The following is a 16,078-nucleotide window of genomic DNA, read 5'->3' as shown; positions in this document are numbered from 1 at the left end:
CTTTGAAACTGCGTCTTCCCAAGCATCTTAAATGACCTGGAACATCACAACTCCTAACCAGCCTCGCTGCATCCAGCCTGAACCCCCTGCAGCTTCTTCTCATAGCAGCCCAAGAAAACATTTGTAAAAGTCAATCAGATGATGCCTCTTCCCTGTTTAAACCCTTTAGTGATATGTTATCTCACTCAGAGTTAAAACCAAAGTCTTAGCATGGCCCATGAGGCCCCGTGTGTGAAGTGGTAGCCTGCTATCACTCTGACCTCTTAAGTCCCGACTACCTCTGCGCCTATCCCACTGACTCACCATCCTCCCCATTGTTCCCAGAAGGCCTCAGCCTCAGGTCCACCCAGAGCCTCCCTTTTGCTGTTCCCTATGCCAGGGTGCTTTTCTCTGATACCCACATGATCTGCTTCTTACTCCCTTCAAGTCTTTGTTCCAGTGTTACCTTATCGTTGGTCTCTTTCTATTTAAAAAGTATTATCCCTTCACCCATGCTCTCTAACTCCCTTACTTTCCTTATTTTTCTCTAGGAAATTTATTACATTCTATCTTACCATTTAATTTATTTTATTCATTGTCTACCTCAACCCATTAGATTGTAAACACCATGAAGTCAGAGATTTTGTGTGTGTGTGTGTCTGTTTTACTTATTGTTATATCCAGTTCCTTGAATAGTGCATGGTACATAGTAGGTGTTCAATAAATATTTGTAGAATGGGTTCATAAAGTTGTAAGAGCTAGAAAAAGGAAATCAAGTGCAACAATAGAATTGTTAAATATGTTGTGATACATTCAAACAGTGAAGTGTTCGTGAACATTAAAAGTCATGTTTTCAAAGACATTTAATGCTATAAAGATGTGCAAAATTTAAAATTGTCTTAAAATGTATTTTTTAATCTTGAAGGAACTATAACAAAATATTTACTTCTATATTATCTGGATGATAATCTGTAAAAGAGGTTTCTGTTATTTTTTTGCAATTCTTTTTTATTTCTAAGCCTGCATAAATGTGGCTTTTATAATCAGAGATCTTTTTTCTTCTCTTTTTTTTCCAATTTGAGAGCAGTCACTCTTTTTTTTAACTTTTATTTAATGAATATAAATTTCCAAAGTACGACTTATGGATTACAATGGCTTCCCCCCCATACCGTCCCTCCCACCCACAACCCTCCCCTTTCCCACTCCCTCTCCCCTTCCATTCACATCAAGATTCATTTTCGATTATCTTAATATACAGAAGATCAGCTTAGTATACATTAAGTAAGGATTTCAACAGTTTGCTCCCACACAGAAACAAAAAGTGAAAAATAATAGATGATTTTTTTAAATGATGATGAAATCAGATCAGACCTATTGTCATGTTTAATCCCAGTGAGAGTCAAGTTGGGAGTTGATAATTTCTTTTTTTTTTTTTTTTACAGAAGATCAGTTTAGTATGCATTAAGTAAAGATTTCAACAGTTTGCACCCCCATAGAAACCCAAAGTGAAATATATTGTTTGAGTACTCGTTATAGCATTAAATCTCAATGTACAGCACATTAAGGACAGAGATCCTACATGAGGAGTAAGTGCACAGTGACTCCTGTTGTTGACTTTACCAGTTGGATAGCAGTCACTCTTTATTAATGAGCTAGATCACAAAACTATCATGGAGAAGCCTTAGGTTATCTTTTTTTCTAAGATTTATTGTACTTATTTTAAAGGCAGAGTTACAGAGACAGAGACAGAGAATGACAGAAAGATCTTCCATCTGCTGGTTCACTCCTAAATGGCCACAATGGCCAGACCCTGGCCAAGCTAGTAACCTGAAACTCCATGTAAGTCTCCCAGGTTGGTGGCAGGGACACAGGCACTCATCCGTCTTCTACTGCTTTCTCAGGCAAATTATCAGGTAGCTGAATCAGAAATGGAGCAGCTGGGGACACGAATCAGTACTCATAAGGGATGCCAGCATTTCAGGTAGCAGCTTAACCTGCTATGTCACAATTCCTGACCACTTCATCTTTCTAATAAGCCTGTTTATCTGCTCTTTTGCAAAATTGGTGACCTTTTTCTTTACACCATATAGGATAAAAAATATCTCAATGTAGGATATTTTTTGCTTTTTTGAAGCATCTTCCAATAGTGTAGGTCTCACCAATCAGATCTTCCATGCAGATATTGTCTTATTTACCAAGAAATGGAGCAATTAATGTTAACTGTCAAGGTGGTTCATGTCTTACTGATTTTTGCCATAATCATATTCTTATGTGAGTTCATTATTGGCTTCAGATTTGGGTATCCCCATGCGATAGATGGTTCCACAATCATCAGCAGGCTTATGGAGGTTCACAGAGGTACCACTAAAGAACTGGTGAACACAAAGAAGCTGCAACACCTGCAGATTTCGGGGCTTATGCCACTGATACCTCTGACCCTTGTAACAAGCACTAACTTGGGTCCTGCAGGTTCAAAGACGTTGACAGCTTTTCCTGCCATCCCAGCCACTTAAATCTCAGTTCTGTACGTCTGTATATAGTCCTTGTGATAAGTTTTTTTCCTAACTAAGCATCCTGCCTTTGAAAGATGCCTTTCAAAGCTTCTCTAGGGCAAACTTCTTCATCAGGCGCTTGATCTGCAGCTCTGTGAAATTCATTTACTTTTTCTTAAAGGTTTCTGGTACCTTAGGAAGGAACCTTCTTTTTCTTCTCTTTGGCATCCTTCTTGGTTCCAAGGGACAAACATTCAGAGATTTCTTTTCTCCAGAAAGCTATTTAATTCATAGTTTTTCAAAGCCATGTAATGGAAAAGAGAATTATCATTATCATAGTTGCTGTTTATCAAGTGTACCAGAGACTTTGTATATAAGCCATAGGTTTTTTTGTACACATTATAAAGCAGACAGAATAAATTTTGGAGCCAGATAGGTTCAACTCCTACTTTTTTTAAAAATATTTTATTTATTTATTTATGTATTTGTGAGGTAGAATTACATACAGAGAGGCAGAGAGAGAGGTCTTCCATCTACTGGTTCACTCCCCAAATGACCGCAATGCAAGAGCTGGGCCAATCCAAAGCCAGGAGCCTAGAGCTTCTTTCAGGTATCCAACGTGGGTACAGGGGCCCAAGGACTTGGGCCATCTTCTACAGCTTTCACAGGCCATAAACAGAGAACTGGGGAGCAGGCACTGTGACATAGCAGGTAAAGCCGCTGCCTGCAGTGCCGGCATCCCATATGGGTGCCAGTTCGAGTCCCAGCTGCTCCACTTCCAATCCAGATCTCTGCTATGGCCTGGGAAAGCAGTAGAATATGCCCAAGTCCTTGGGCCCTTGTATCCACATGGGAGACCCAGAAGAAGCTCCTGGCTCCTGGCTCCTGGCTTTGGATTGGCACAGCTCGGGCCATTGTGGCCAACTGGGGAGTGAACCAGACCTCTCTTTCTCTCTCTCTCTCTCTCTTTCTCTCTCTCTCTCTCTCTCTCTCTCTGTAACTCTGACTTTCAAATAAATAAATAAATCTTAAAAAAATAGAGCGCTGGATCGAAAGAGCAGCAGCCAGGATATAAACTGGTGCCTATATGGGGTGCTGGCACCACAGGTGGAGCCTTAGCTTACTATACCACAGTGCCAGCCCTCCTACTTGCCTTTTAAGCCTCCATGTGCTCACCTGCACCAAGTTAACATTATCCCAAGAGAACTTCTGTACAGATTAGATATTTATATCAGCATGTAGTCCAGTGCCTAGACGAGTGTAAGCTCTCAATGATTTGTAGGAGCTATTGCTGTTTCTGTTTTGATTAACATTATTACCTCTCAACTGTTTAACAGCCTTAAACTGTTATGTAGTTAAGACTATTACATCTATAAAGATCATATAAGTTGTGCAAGTTCAAATCTGTAAGTGTGCTGCAGCTGCAGAATTTATCCCATGTCTGCCTAAAATGCAAAGTCCATGCTTTTCTCCTACCACACCATTCTACCTGTACCCAAGGAATAATGGTGCAGTTTTATTTCCACTGTGAGTTTCAAATAGTATGATAATCAGGTTGTCTGTTCTCAGTGGCTTTATTTTTGACACTGTTTTGGGTGAATGTGTGAACATGAGCCAAATGTGTCTGAGTTAAATTAGCAAGAAAGAATGTGTGGTTTTCACATGTGGGCAGTTTTGAGTTCTTAATTTCTCTACTTTGCAGTCAAGTCATGATGATGAGGGGTTGTCACTGGGCTAAAATGCTGGTAAATTACTCCATGATTTAAAATTGCCTTTTAAGCATCCATATTTTCTAAGTGGAGGACTTAGTGTTTGAAATTGTCTGTCTGACTAATGGCATTTAGTGCATATTAGCCATCACCCATTGTTGTTCAAAGTCAGCAGTCTGTCTGTCTGCACATCCACACACTTCAGAAATGCTAAGGCTCTGAAGCCACTTCCTGTAAGTCTTTTTGGTGAAAGACTTGTTTTATTTATTTGAAAGGCAGAGTTTTAGAGAGGGGGTGGGGGAGAGAGAGAGAGAGAGAAAGGTTTTCCATCCACGGGTTCACTCCCCAGAAGACTGTAACAGCCAGAGCTGGACTAGTCTAAAGCAGGAGCCAGGAACTTCCTCCGAGTCTCCCATGTGGTCAAGGAGCTAGACCATCCTCCACTGCTTTTCCAGGCCATATCAGGGAGCTAGATCAGAAGAGGAGCAGCTGGGACTCAAACCGGTGCCCATATGAGATGCAGGCACCACAGACAGTGGCTTTACCTCTTAGGCCGCAACACCAGCCCCTCTGTAGGTCTTCAGTTCCAAAATTAATTATTACCAAAAGGACTTTTGAAATATATTACAAAGGACTCTTTTTCTTCGGATTGGATCATGTGGTGGTATTTTAATAGTTATACTGTATCTAAGAATTAATGTAATATATATAATCTTAATACACCCACTCCAATTAAATAATAATCATCAAATAATCTACTCCTCATGCAATCTATATTTACAGCTCATACCAGCTCTTCTAAAATATTGGTTCACTGATGTACTCATTTTCATCGTTATTAAAATCCTTATAGTGGGACTGACGCTGTAGCATGGCAGGTAAGGCTACAACCTGCAGTGCTGGCATCCCATATGGGTGCCAGTTCAAGTCCCAGATGCACCACTTCCAATACAGCTCTCTGCTACGGCCTGGGAAAACAGTAGAAGATGGCCCAAGTCCTGGCGCCCATATGGGATGCCAGCTGCAGGCGGAAGCTTAACCTACACCACAGCACTGGCCCAGTGAGACTGTAAGTTCAGCTACCTCATTTTGTGTCTCCTTTCGTTCGTTTTTTTTTTTTTAATATTTATTTATTTATTTGAAAGGCAGAGTTAGTACCCACGTGGGAGCCCTGGCTCCTGGCTTTGGATTGGCACAGCCCAGGCCATTGCTGCCATTTGGGAGTGAACCAACAGATGGAAGACCTCTCACTCTCTTTCTCGCACTCTCTCTCTCTCCCTTTGCCTCTCTGTAACTCTCATTCAAATAAATAAATAAATCTTTAAAAAAAGAAAAAACCTTATAAAAAAAAGATTTTCTAATCCACTTTACAGATGAGAAAGCTGAGGCTTAAGTAGACTAGATAACCTTTCTTAAATCAGGTAGTCAGTGATAAAGCCAGGATTCAGACCAAGAGCTACCAAATTTCAAAGTCTGTTCTCTCTCCAACTCACAGCCTCAAATTTATTCAGGAATATATATTTTAGCAAGAACTAGTTTTAAAATATTGAGAGCAATCTAGACTTTTAAGGGAGTGTTATATTAGCAAATTGTTTTTTTATTTTCTGGGAAAACAGATGTTTTCATTATCCTATATCAATTAAACTGGAGAGTTACATCAATTATAGCCTCTTCCACATGTATATCCAAAGACAAAATGAGCCGACACTGCCCTTTATATAATACGCTGCATATGAAAATGCTAAGTGCAAATTGTTTTGATAGGAACTTATAAGGAAACAGTGTTTTATTTCAGAAGTAATCATTACTTTTCAATGATAGCATTTCAGTAGTTTCAAGAAGCCTCTTGGCCACAGCATTAAGGATGAGTTCTTTATAAATTATTAAAGGAAAAGAAACAAATTTGGGGGGTTCCGAGTGCAGCTCTGCCTTTGTCACAAGACCCACTCTAAGCACTGCCAGTAAGCACTGTTTGCCATAGGGTGTTTACTGCTCCTGTGACAGGGCAGCTGTGTCTGCCCTAAGAAAGTCAGGTATTTCTCTGTGTTGCTTTTCTTCCCCTGCACAGCATCCAGGGCTGTACAGGGAGAAGCTTTGCTCAGCAGCCTGTGTCTGTCCTTGTAAAACCAGGGTGAAGTGACAGAGCTGCCTGCTGCGAGCCTGGGACCAGAGGCCAGGCAGATGCCTGGGTCCCAGCCTGCTGGTTCTCACCTGCTCACGCCTGTCCCAGGCAGCGGGGACATAGCTTATGTCTTCACACTTTACCTCCAGCCGCGTGGAGAATTCCAGCAGTGAACTTGGCTGCCTGACACTTTTTCCCCTAAGTCGCTGGAAAGCGATTAAGCTCAGAATCTCAAAGCCAAATAGAAGGAAATTCTGTCTCTCAGCCTCTAACAAACCAAGGCCATGTTCTCTCTGTCACAGATCCTCCCAGCAGTCCCAAAGCCACGGAGACTCCCACAAAGCACACTTGCACTCTGAGCACAAGAAACTGCATACAGATTTGAGAGAGCATTGGGATTGCAATTTATGTTCCATCTTCTCATGTGCTGTCTGTAACATTTCAGTGAGCAGGCCTTAGAAAATTCAAAGGTGAACCAAGGTTCTTACAGGAGGTGATGAAATGGGACAGGAGCAGGAAGGGCATTCCTCTTCTTGGTTCTTCTTCCAGTTGGTACGTTCTCTTGTGTTGGAGAAGCACAGAGAGTGGAAGAAAGGAGTATTTGGGGCAAGTGTGGTGGTACACTAGGTTAATCCTCTGCCTGTGGCACCGACATCCCATATAGGCGCTGTGTTCTAGTCCCGGTTGCTCCTTTTCCAGGCCAGCTCTCTGCCGTGGCCCGGGAGTGCAGTGGAGGATGGCCCAAGTGCTTGGGCCCTGCACCCACATGGGAGACCAGGAAGAAGCACCCGGCTCCTGGCTTTGGATAGGCATAGCGCCAGCCGTAGCAGCCATTTGGGGAGTGAACCAGTGGAAGGAAGACCTTTCTTTCTGTTTCTCTCTCTCACTGTCTGTAACTACCTGTCAAATAAATAAAATTACAAAAATTTAAAAAAAAAAAAAAAAGAAAGAAAGGAGTATTTCCCCTCACCTTGTACAGGAAGCGAGATGTTGGACTCCCAACACAGCCCTGTCTATAACAAGCCTGCCAAGCTGTGCCAGGCCAGCACCCGGCAGTCCAGAGCCTCCTTCATGATTCAGGGACCCCTGGGGTTATTCTGGCTGGCTGTGATTACCCTACAGGAATGCTGAGTGCCATACTGCGTTCTACAGCGGCTTTCTGAAGGCTCCCTTCCCCAGTTCTGCTTTTTTCCTTTTTAAATCATTTATGTGTAGCTGGATGTCACATTTCCTTACCTGTTGCCTGCCTCCCATGCTGAGCCAGAGCACACGTGGCTAAGGGGAGGCTATAAATACGTATGCTCTGTTTCCATTTACGTGTTTTCACACAGTCCAGAGGCTTCACTCTGCAGCCACAACGCTGCTTAGCTTTTATTTCTAACTTTAGTCCTCACATGACCAGCTGCCTTTCTTCCAAGAACGTATTTGTGCGGATTGTTTTAAAGATACAGCCCTGGCTTGTCTAGGAACTTGCAGTCCAGTTGGCCTGTTTTCTAGACAAGAAGAGGCAGGGACCCAACCTGATGTGCTTTTTTTTTTTTTCTTTGAAAGGCAGAGAGAGAGAGACAGAGAGAACGAGGTATCCTTCATCTGCTGGGTCACTCCCCAAGTGGCAGCAACAACCATAACTGGACCAGGCCAAAGCCAAGAGCCAGGAACTCCATCTAGGTGTCCCACATGGGTGACAGGAGCCCAAGCATTTGGGCTGTCATCTACAGCTTTCCCGGGGATGTTAGTAGGGGATCAGAAGCAGAGCAGCCAGGACTTGAGCTGGCATCTCTAAGAGGTGTTGATGTCACAGGCAGTGGGCCCTCTCCAGGGGCCCAAAACGTTCCCTGATGCCAGAGATCTCTAAATGGAAAGACCCAGCCCCAGAAGCACTCTGTGGGAAGAAGGCTTCAAACAAGGCAGTAAAAGCAATGAATGAGCCTAATGGGACTACCAGGCGTGCTGGTCAGTCCCTCCTTGTTTGAGATAGCTGATCTGGTTCATTTGTAGTCTCCCTCTCACCCATCCCGCAGGTATTTTAATACACCCGAGAGTATATTACAAAGGAAGTGAGCCTCTGAGTCAGTGTGTCGGGTATCAGCCCCACCTCTGACTCACGTGACATCACAGCAGTGAACCTTCCAGCAGGGAGAGTTTGCTGCTTTCCACATTAAAAATAACTCCACTCCACAAAGGTATTAGAACGATTTTTAAAAGATAATTTATGTAAGGATCAAAAAGGATATCTCATGTAAGGAGCCTTTATTAAACATAAATGAAAGTCTGTTCTTTCACTACTCCATGTGCAGTGTGTAAGCTAGAGAATGATGGAAGGAGAGGGAGAAAGATTTTTAGTTATTGAATTCTTATACTTATTAACATTCTTGGGAAAGATGTATCTGTGGGAGGGAGGAGGGATTAAAAACAAGAGTCATATGGTTTCATGATTCCTACCCAGGCTGCTTAACCCCCTCAGGCGTGGCCAGCGGGGAGACCAACACTCAAAGCATGGACTCGTCTGAATTTTTGGATTTCTCTTATCTGCTTTTGATTTTGATCATTATGTTTTGTTCAGATTTGTTAATCCTTTCAGTCAATCACACTATTATGTTTTTCTTGTAGATGTTCTGGTTTGTGGCATCCAGATTGCAAACTCCACTTCAGAGGCATGCTGCTATCCCCTCTAATGCAGCAGGTGCTGACAGCATGTGCTCGCCCTTGATACCTCAAGGGTGCATTTTTAACCACTGACACTTGCCAGACTTTGAATATGACTGCGAGATTTGAAACAAAACATGCTTTCCCTTTGAAATCTTACAGTGATTTTTGAAAAGGGCATTACAGAATTCTCAGAATTCTAAGACCAAATTGCATTTGCTCTGTCACAGTCACAGTTGTGAAAATGTGGACATATCCCAGTCACGATAATACTTTATTTACAAGCACTTAAACACAGAAACCTAAACGTCAAAGTACTACATGCCACCTCACCTTTCCACTGAGAAAATAATTATCATTAGATTTTAGTACTCCGGGGAATCAAAAAAGAGATATGTTTAAAAAAACAAAGCTTGTGGTTAAATCACTACATTTAATATTCTCAAACAGAAATGAGACTCTTAGACTTTTTATACTTGTAACTCACTAATGTCAAAATACCATGTTTCAGAATGACTTTCTAAACCGTCTTCTCTCTTTGATCAAGAAAAAGTACTTGCCAAATCACATTGGATATTTAAGGACTCAGAGTCATTCTGCAAAGGGTGCATTGGGTAAAAGATACTTGGGAGTCTTCTAATCATCCGAATAACACTAGGCCAGAATCTTCAGCCACAGTTTTCAAACATTTCAATGTTCTTTCAAAATAAAAAACAAGTAATTAAATATGGTATTATGCACACAAGATGAAAGCAACTTGTGTGTGATCAAATGGCCAATTTTTATTCTTAGAATTTTAGCATGCACGTTGACCAATTAAAATTCCCACAGAAACACCATTGTAGAAACAGTCTTGTATTCTGTTGTATGGATCTCATCTAATTGACTTAAGCACTCTTCCATTCATTGATGTTGAGATTTCCAAGTCTTTACTAGTATAAGATGTGACAAGTATCTTTGTATTCCTGTCAACAATTATTGTTTCAGAATTGTTTCCAAGAAGTGAAATTTCTGGTTCTTCTTTAGCCTCTTGATACATATTGCAAAGCTTATGACAGTTTATACTCCCACTAGTTCTGTAGGAAGATTCCTACCTCATGGCCGGCTTGCCAGCATGGGCACTATCCTTTTAAAAAATACTTTATGGTTCGGTGACAACTGACTGAACACCAAAAAGGAAACCTGTTGAAGTGAAATGGACACTATGGGAAACGGTGACTTGATCAGCATAGCCCTGACTGTTAATGAACAACTTAATACATTATCCCTCTTAGTAGTTTTTTTGTCTGTTCTACTTAATATGACTGGTTTAATTCTGTAATTAATACACAGTTATTCTTAAGTGTTGAAAATTAACTGAAATGTGAGCCCTGTTAAACATAAGAGTAGGAATAAGAGGGGGAAGAGATGTATAATTTGGGACATGCTCAAGCTGACTTGCCCCAAATGGTAGAGTTAGAAACATACCAGGGGATTCCAATTCAATCCCATCAAGGTGGCATGTACCAATGCCATCTCACTAGTCCAAGTGATCAATTTCAGTTCACAATTGATCATAATGAAAGGACTAAGAGTCAAAGGGAGCACATAAACAAGTCTAGTACCTGCTAACACTAACCGATAGAATAAATAAAGGGGAGAGTGATCCAACATGGGAAGTGAGATACTCAGCAGACTCGTAGAATGGCAGATGTCCTAAATAGCACTCTGGCCTCAGAATCAGCCCTAAAGGCATTCGGATCTGGCTGAAAAGCCCATGAGAGTATTTCAGGCATGGAAAGCCAAGACATTCTGGCAAAAAGATCTCTGTGAGTGAGATCCCAGTGGAAAGAACAGGTCTTCAAAGAAGGAGGTACCTTTCTCTGAAGGGAGGAGAGAACCTCCACTTTGACTATGACCTTGTCTAAACAAGATAAGAGTCGGAGAACTCAGAGGGCTTCCATAGCCTTGGAAACTCATGACTGGAGCATAGGGAGATAACTGATGCCATAGACAGGAGTGTCAATTGGTAAAGTCAACAACAGGAGTCACTGTGCACTTACTCCTCATGTAGGATCTCTGTCCTTAATGTGCTGTGCATTGAGATTTAATGCTATAACGAGTACTTAAACAATATATTTCACTTTGTGTTTCTATGGGGGTGCAAACTGTTGAAATCTTTACTTAATGCATACTAAACTGATCTTCTGTAAAAAAAAAAAAAAAAGAAATTATCAACTCCCAACTTGACTCTCACTGGGATTAAACATGACAATAGGTCTGATCTGATTTCATCATCATTTAAAAAAAATCATCTATTATTTTTCACTTTATGTTTCTGTGTGGGAGCAAACTGTTGAAATCCTTACTTAAGGTATACTAAGCTGATCTTCTGTATATTAAGATAATCGAAAATGAATCTTGATGTGAATGGAAGGGGAGAGGGAGTGGGAAAGGGGAGGGTTGTGGGTGGGAGGGACGGTATGGGGGGGAAGCCATTGTAATCCATAAGTCGTACTTTGGAAATTTATATTCATTAAATAAAAGTTAAAAAAATCAAAAAAAAATACTTTATGGTTGAGGCATAAATGTCACAGATTAGAGATCTTGAGCCGGCATTGTAGAACAGCAGGTTAAGCCACCGCCTGGGATGCTGGCATCCCGCTTTCACCAGAGGGCTGGTTCAAATCCTGGCTTCTCTGCTTTTGATCCAGCTCCCTGCTAAAGTGCCTGGGAAGGCAGTAGAGGATGGTCCAAGTATGTGGTCCCTGCCACCCACGTGGGAAACCCAGATGGAGTCCCAGGCTCCTGACTTTGGCCTGGCCGAGCCCCAGCCATTGTGGCTAAATGGAGAGTGAACCAGCAGATGGAAAATATCTTTCTCTCTCTCCTTCTACCTCTCTATCTCCCTCTCTCCCTCCCCCATCCCTGTAACTCTGCCTTTCAAATGAATAAATAAATCTTTGAAAAAAAGAGATCTCAGATGTCTAATTGAGTGGAGCTTTACATTCAGTATCAGCACTGTAAATTCCTTGAGAAGAAATATATTTTATCCAGCACCATAACTCTAATTTCTAACAACATTACAGTAATATTTGTTGAGTTAGTAAGTGAATGTGCGGACAAACATATGATTGAATACACATTTATAAGATAGTCATCCAGTTGCCAAAATGTTTTAAATTGTTCAAAATTTAATTGTATGTTTCCTGAAATAAATTACCAATGCTTTTAAAGTGATTATATTCTCTATTTTAAAAATAATTCCTAAATTTTAATACTATATTGTAATAAGTATATAAGAAAAGTCAGTTGAAAAATATTTAGTCTGGAGCTTTTGTTGTGGCGTAGTGGTTAAACTGCCCCTTGTGATGCCGGCATCGTGGATGTCTGATTGTGTCCCTGCTACTCCACGTCTAATCCAGCTCCCTGCTAATGGTGTGGGAAAGCAGTGGAAGATGGCCCAATTTCTTGGCCTCTGCTACCCATGTGGGAGACCCATAAGAAGCTCCTGGCCCTTGGCTTTGGCCTGGTCCAGCCCTGGCTGTTGCAGCCATCTGGGGAGTGAATCAGAGGATAGAAGATTCTCTCTCTCTCTCTCTCGTCTCTCACTCTCTCTATATATAACTCTGATTTTAAAATAGATAAATATATTTTTAAACAAATTAGTCTAACATCAGAAATTGTCTAAGACGGGTTGGCACTGTGGTGCAGTGGGTAAAGCCACCATCTGCAGTGCTGGCATCCCATATGGGCACTAGTTCATATCCTGGATGCCCCACTTCCGATTCAGCTCCCTGGTAATGTACCTGGGAAAGCAGCAGAGGATGCCCAACTGCTTGGGCCTCTGCACCCTTGTGGGAGATCCATAAGAAGCGTGTAGCCCTTGGCTTCAGATAGGCCCCAGCTCTGGCCATTGCTGACATTTAGGGAGTGAACCAATAGATGGAAGATCTCATGCTCTCTGTGTCTCTCCTTCTCTCTGTCATTCTGTCATTCAAATAAATAAATCTTTTAAAAAATCAAAATAAAGGATGAGTAGGATTTTTTAAAAATTGTTCAAGAAACTTTATATGCCTTTCAGTTGATTATATATAAATAGGTAGATGGACGGATGGATGGTTGGATAGGTAGAAGATGTATCATTTCTGAGACTTCCATCTGGAACACTATGCTTTTCCAGTTGAATGAATTCTAGCTTGGAGTTTGTACTCACTCATCTGAAATTGGATTGGTATCTAGGTGTCTTTACAAAGCATGCACCCAAAATACAGAATTTCATTTTAGCCTCCTGTTTGCCTTTCATTCTCAGTAGTCTATCAGATTGTTTCAAAATGAGTATGCAAATCTCTTGTAATAACTCAAAACCACTCCATAAAAGCTACTGGGAGATGGTACTTGACCAGTTCCCAGTTTTGCTTCTTTAGCCAAACAAAAGGTTCTTGGGCTTGTTTTTACTCTTTCTTCTTTTACCTTGCTTGATGATTAAGTTGCCAGCTGATTCTCCAAGAAGTTATTGTGAAATCCTCCCAAGTGAAAGTGAAAGTTCTCTGTTACATTTCAGGTCAGTTCTTATAAGCCAATTGAGAGCAAGCTTTTTAAGAACCAAGATAAGAAAGCCAAAAGATTGAGTTTAAAATATTCTTGCCAGATGCATGTTGTTCCCAAGACTGTTTTTGTGTAAGTACAAACCCGTGTTAAGGAGAGAGCATATTATAGAGAAATCTAGAAGATGCTATTGAAAAAGTATTTAATACATTATGTTAAGGTTCACTAAGCTTATCTCTTGCCTCAATTTTAATTATGTTATTAAATGTATTTTTAACACTTAAAATTAATTACTCTTCCTTTTGACATGGGCCTTATGTCACCTTATAGCAAGGTCACAATTTACTGTGGTTATTATGTGCCAGTGACTCATATTTATGATCCCACAGAGTCCTCCCAGTAGCCCTGTATAGAAGTCTGACTGTATAGACCAGGAAACTGAGGTTAGAGAGACTTGAAGATACTTGGGCAAGCCACTAGGCTGAAAAGCAAGCAAGCTCTGATTCAAGCCAGGTCAGACCTGAAGCTCATGGTCCTAGGAGGTAATAAGGAGTAACTCAGATCAGTGATCTAAAGCAGGCATGCAAACTAAACCTGATCAGTAGCCCTCACAGATGCCGTGCTAAGGCAGGTAAGCAATTTGAATTTTATCAGAAAGAGCATCATGGTCCTTTAACTGTGTCTGGTGTGAATGGTATCCCAGGCCTGAAAGAAAAAATACCAGAGCAGGTGGAAATGAAAACCAACAGCCTCAGAACGGCACATCCCTGGAATGTTGGTGTTCTGTGTCCCATCTAACTTGTCCTCCTGTTTCACTGAACATGGGAAGAGAAGTCTTGGGGTTTTGTTTCTGACAATCCATAGGTCACAGATATTTTGAGAACGAGACCTTTAGCTGTTCCACAAGGCTGCTTCTAGGGGCCATGTCTGGAGGTTTTGTGCAGTGGGCCCTCTGTGAACAGCTGAGAAACTGGATGCTACAAGCTCATTGTTATGCTCCCTTAGCCACTTTGCCTCTGTCCACACAGTAGAATGCCGCTATTCAGAGGGGCTTTGATAATCAACTGACCCATTGTGTTGGTGCCATGAGGAGGATCAGGTCTTGAAATGTGGAAAGCAGAGAATGACTCCCAGCCCTGCCACTTGCTATATGTGCGACCACACTTCTAAACCTGTTTTCTCATCTCTGGAAATGGCTCCATCATGTTTATTTCACTAGGCTGTGACATTTGTTTTCCTGGACCACTGTGATGCCCAAATGAGAGCATGCAGGTGTAAATGTAATATAAACTTGAGAGCTGTGTTTTTTCATTGTAGAAATTGATATGATACCGGATGAATAATTCTTTTCAGTGTTGAATGGTTTCCTATGGAACACACAGTAGTGGAAGTCGTGCTCTTGGGTTTAATTTGTTTACCACAGCTTCAGGTACCTGGTGCTGTGGGGAAACTCTAAGAGAGCACCCCTGGTTTATGTCGCTTGCCACTGCAGACAGTGAACAGTGATTAGGTAGCATTACAATAATTTAATTTAAACTCTGCAGCCACTGGCTCAGGCTCCATCCTTCTCTCCTCAAGTTCACTCAACACAGAGCAGCGGGAGGGCTCATGGTGCCAAGGCCAGCCCCAGAGGTGCTCACTCACCAGTGACTGCAGAGAGGATGCCCGCCGAGTCCACAGGTGATGCGAAACCAAGCTCAGTGCCAGAAGCAAATCCTGTCTTACTTCTTTTTATTGTTACCGACGTGACCAGTGATGGAGGTGGCTATTCCTCTGGGTCTTCTCTGATTTTTGTTTTCTCCTTGATTTTCAAAAAGACCCATTGACATTTAGATGTGGTATTTTTACTAGAGAGGTTGCACGGTATGTTATAGTAGAGGAATGTGGGTAAAATAAGAAATAAATAGAAATCCTACTTTTATCAAGGGACACCATTAACTAGAATTGATCTGTGTAAAGCTAAAATAAACAATTGCAGCCAGTCCCCAGGATGGGTGTTGAACTTCATGATGGGTCTGTGCGATACTAAATGCATTTTTTACTTGGAATTTTTATTACTTACCATGTGCTTATCAGAATATAATCCCATTGTTAGTTGAGGAACATCTGACATAATTATACCCGAGAACTTGAATCAGTTAGACAAGCATACCACAAAAGTGTGAAGCAGCACCTCTCCTATCCTGTGGGCACTCTCTCCTCACAGACCCTGTCTTGTCCTTCTCGGTTTTGCTCCTGACTCTCCCTTCTTCTGGTACTTTCTATGGGAACTCTAAACCTATTTATCAGACTCACCGACCTGTCCTTTACTCAAATGTCCCATAAACGATTTCACACAGCCTGTCCAAGACTGAATTTAAAACTTCCACTCTTGAGCCGGCGCCGTGGCTCAATAGGCTAATCCTCCACCTTGCGGCGCCGGCACACCGGGTTCTAGTCCCGGTCGGGGCGCCGGATTCTGTCCCGGTTGCCCCTCTTCCAGGCCAGCTCTCTGCTATGGCCAGGGAGTGCAGTGGAGGATGGCCCAGGTGCTTGGGCCCTGCACCCCATGGGAGACCAGGAAAAAGCACCTGGCTCCTGGCTCCTGCCATCGGATCAGCGCG

The 16,078-nt window shown here is 41.9% G+C and overlaps 1 protein-coding gene across 2 annotated transcripts in view; it reads left to right on the top strand.

The window, feature by feature from the left end:
• The window catches only part of AK5 (adenylate kinase 5), a 279,780-nt gene that overhangs the window by 102,087 nt on the left and 161,615 nt on the right, over nucleotides 1-16,078 (top strand). The gene's annotated exons all lie outside the window — the stretch shown is intronic.

This window comes from Oryctolagus cuniculus, chromosome 7 (genome assembly GCF_964237555.1).
Source record: "Oryctolagus cuniculus chromosome 7, mOryCun1.1, whole genome shotgun sequence".
In the NCBI taxonomy this organism is placed as follows: Eukaryota; Metazoa; Chordata; class Mammalia; order Lagomorpha; family Leporidae; genus Oryctolagus; species Oryctolagus cuniculus.
This window is presented reverse-complemented; position numbering and strand designations above follow the sequence as displayed.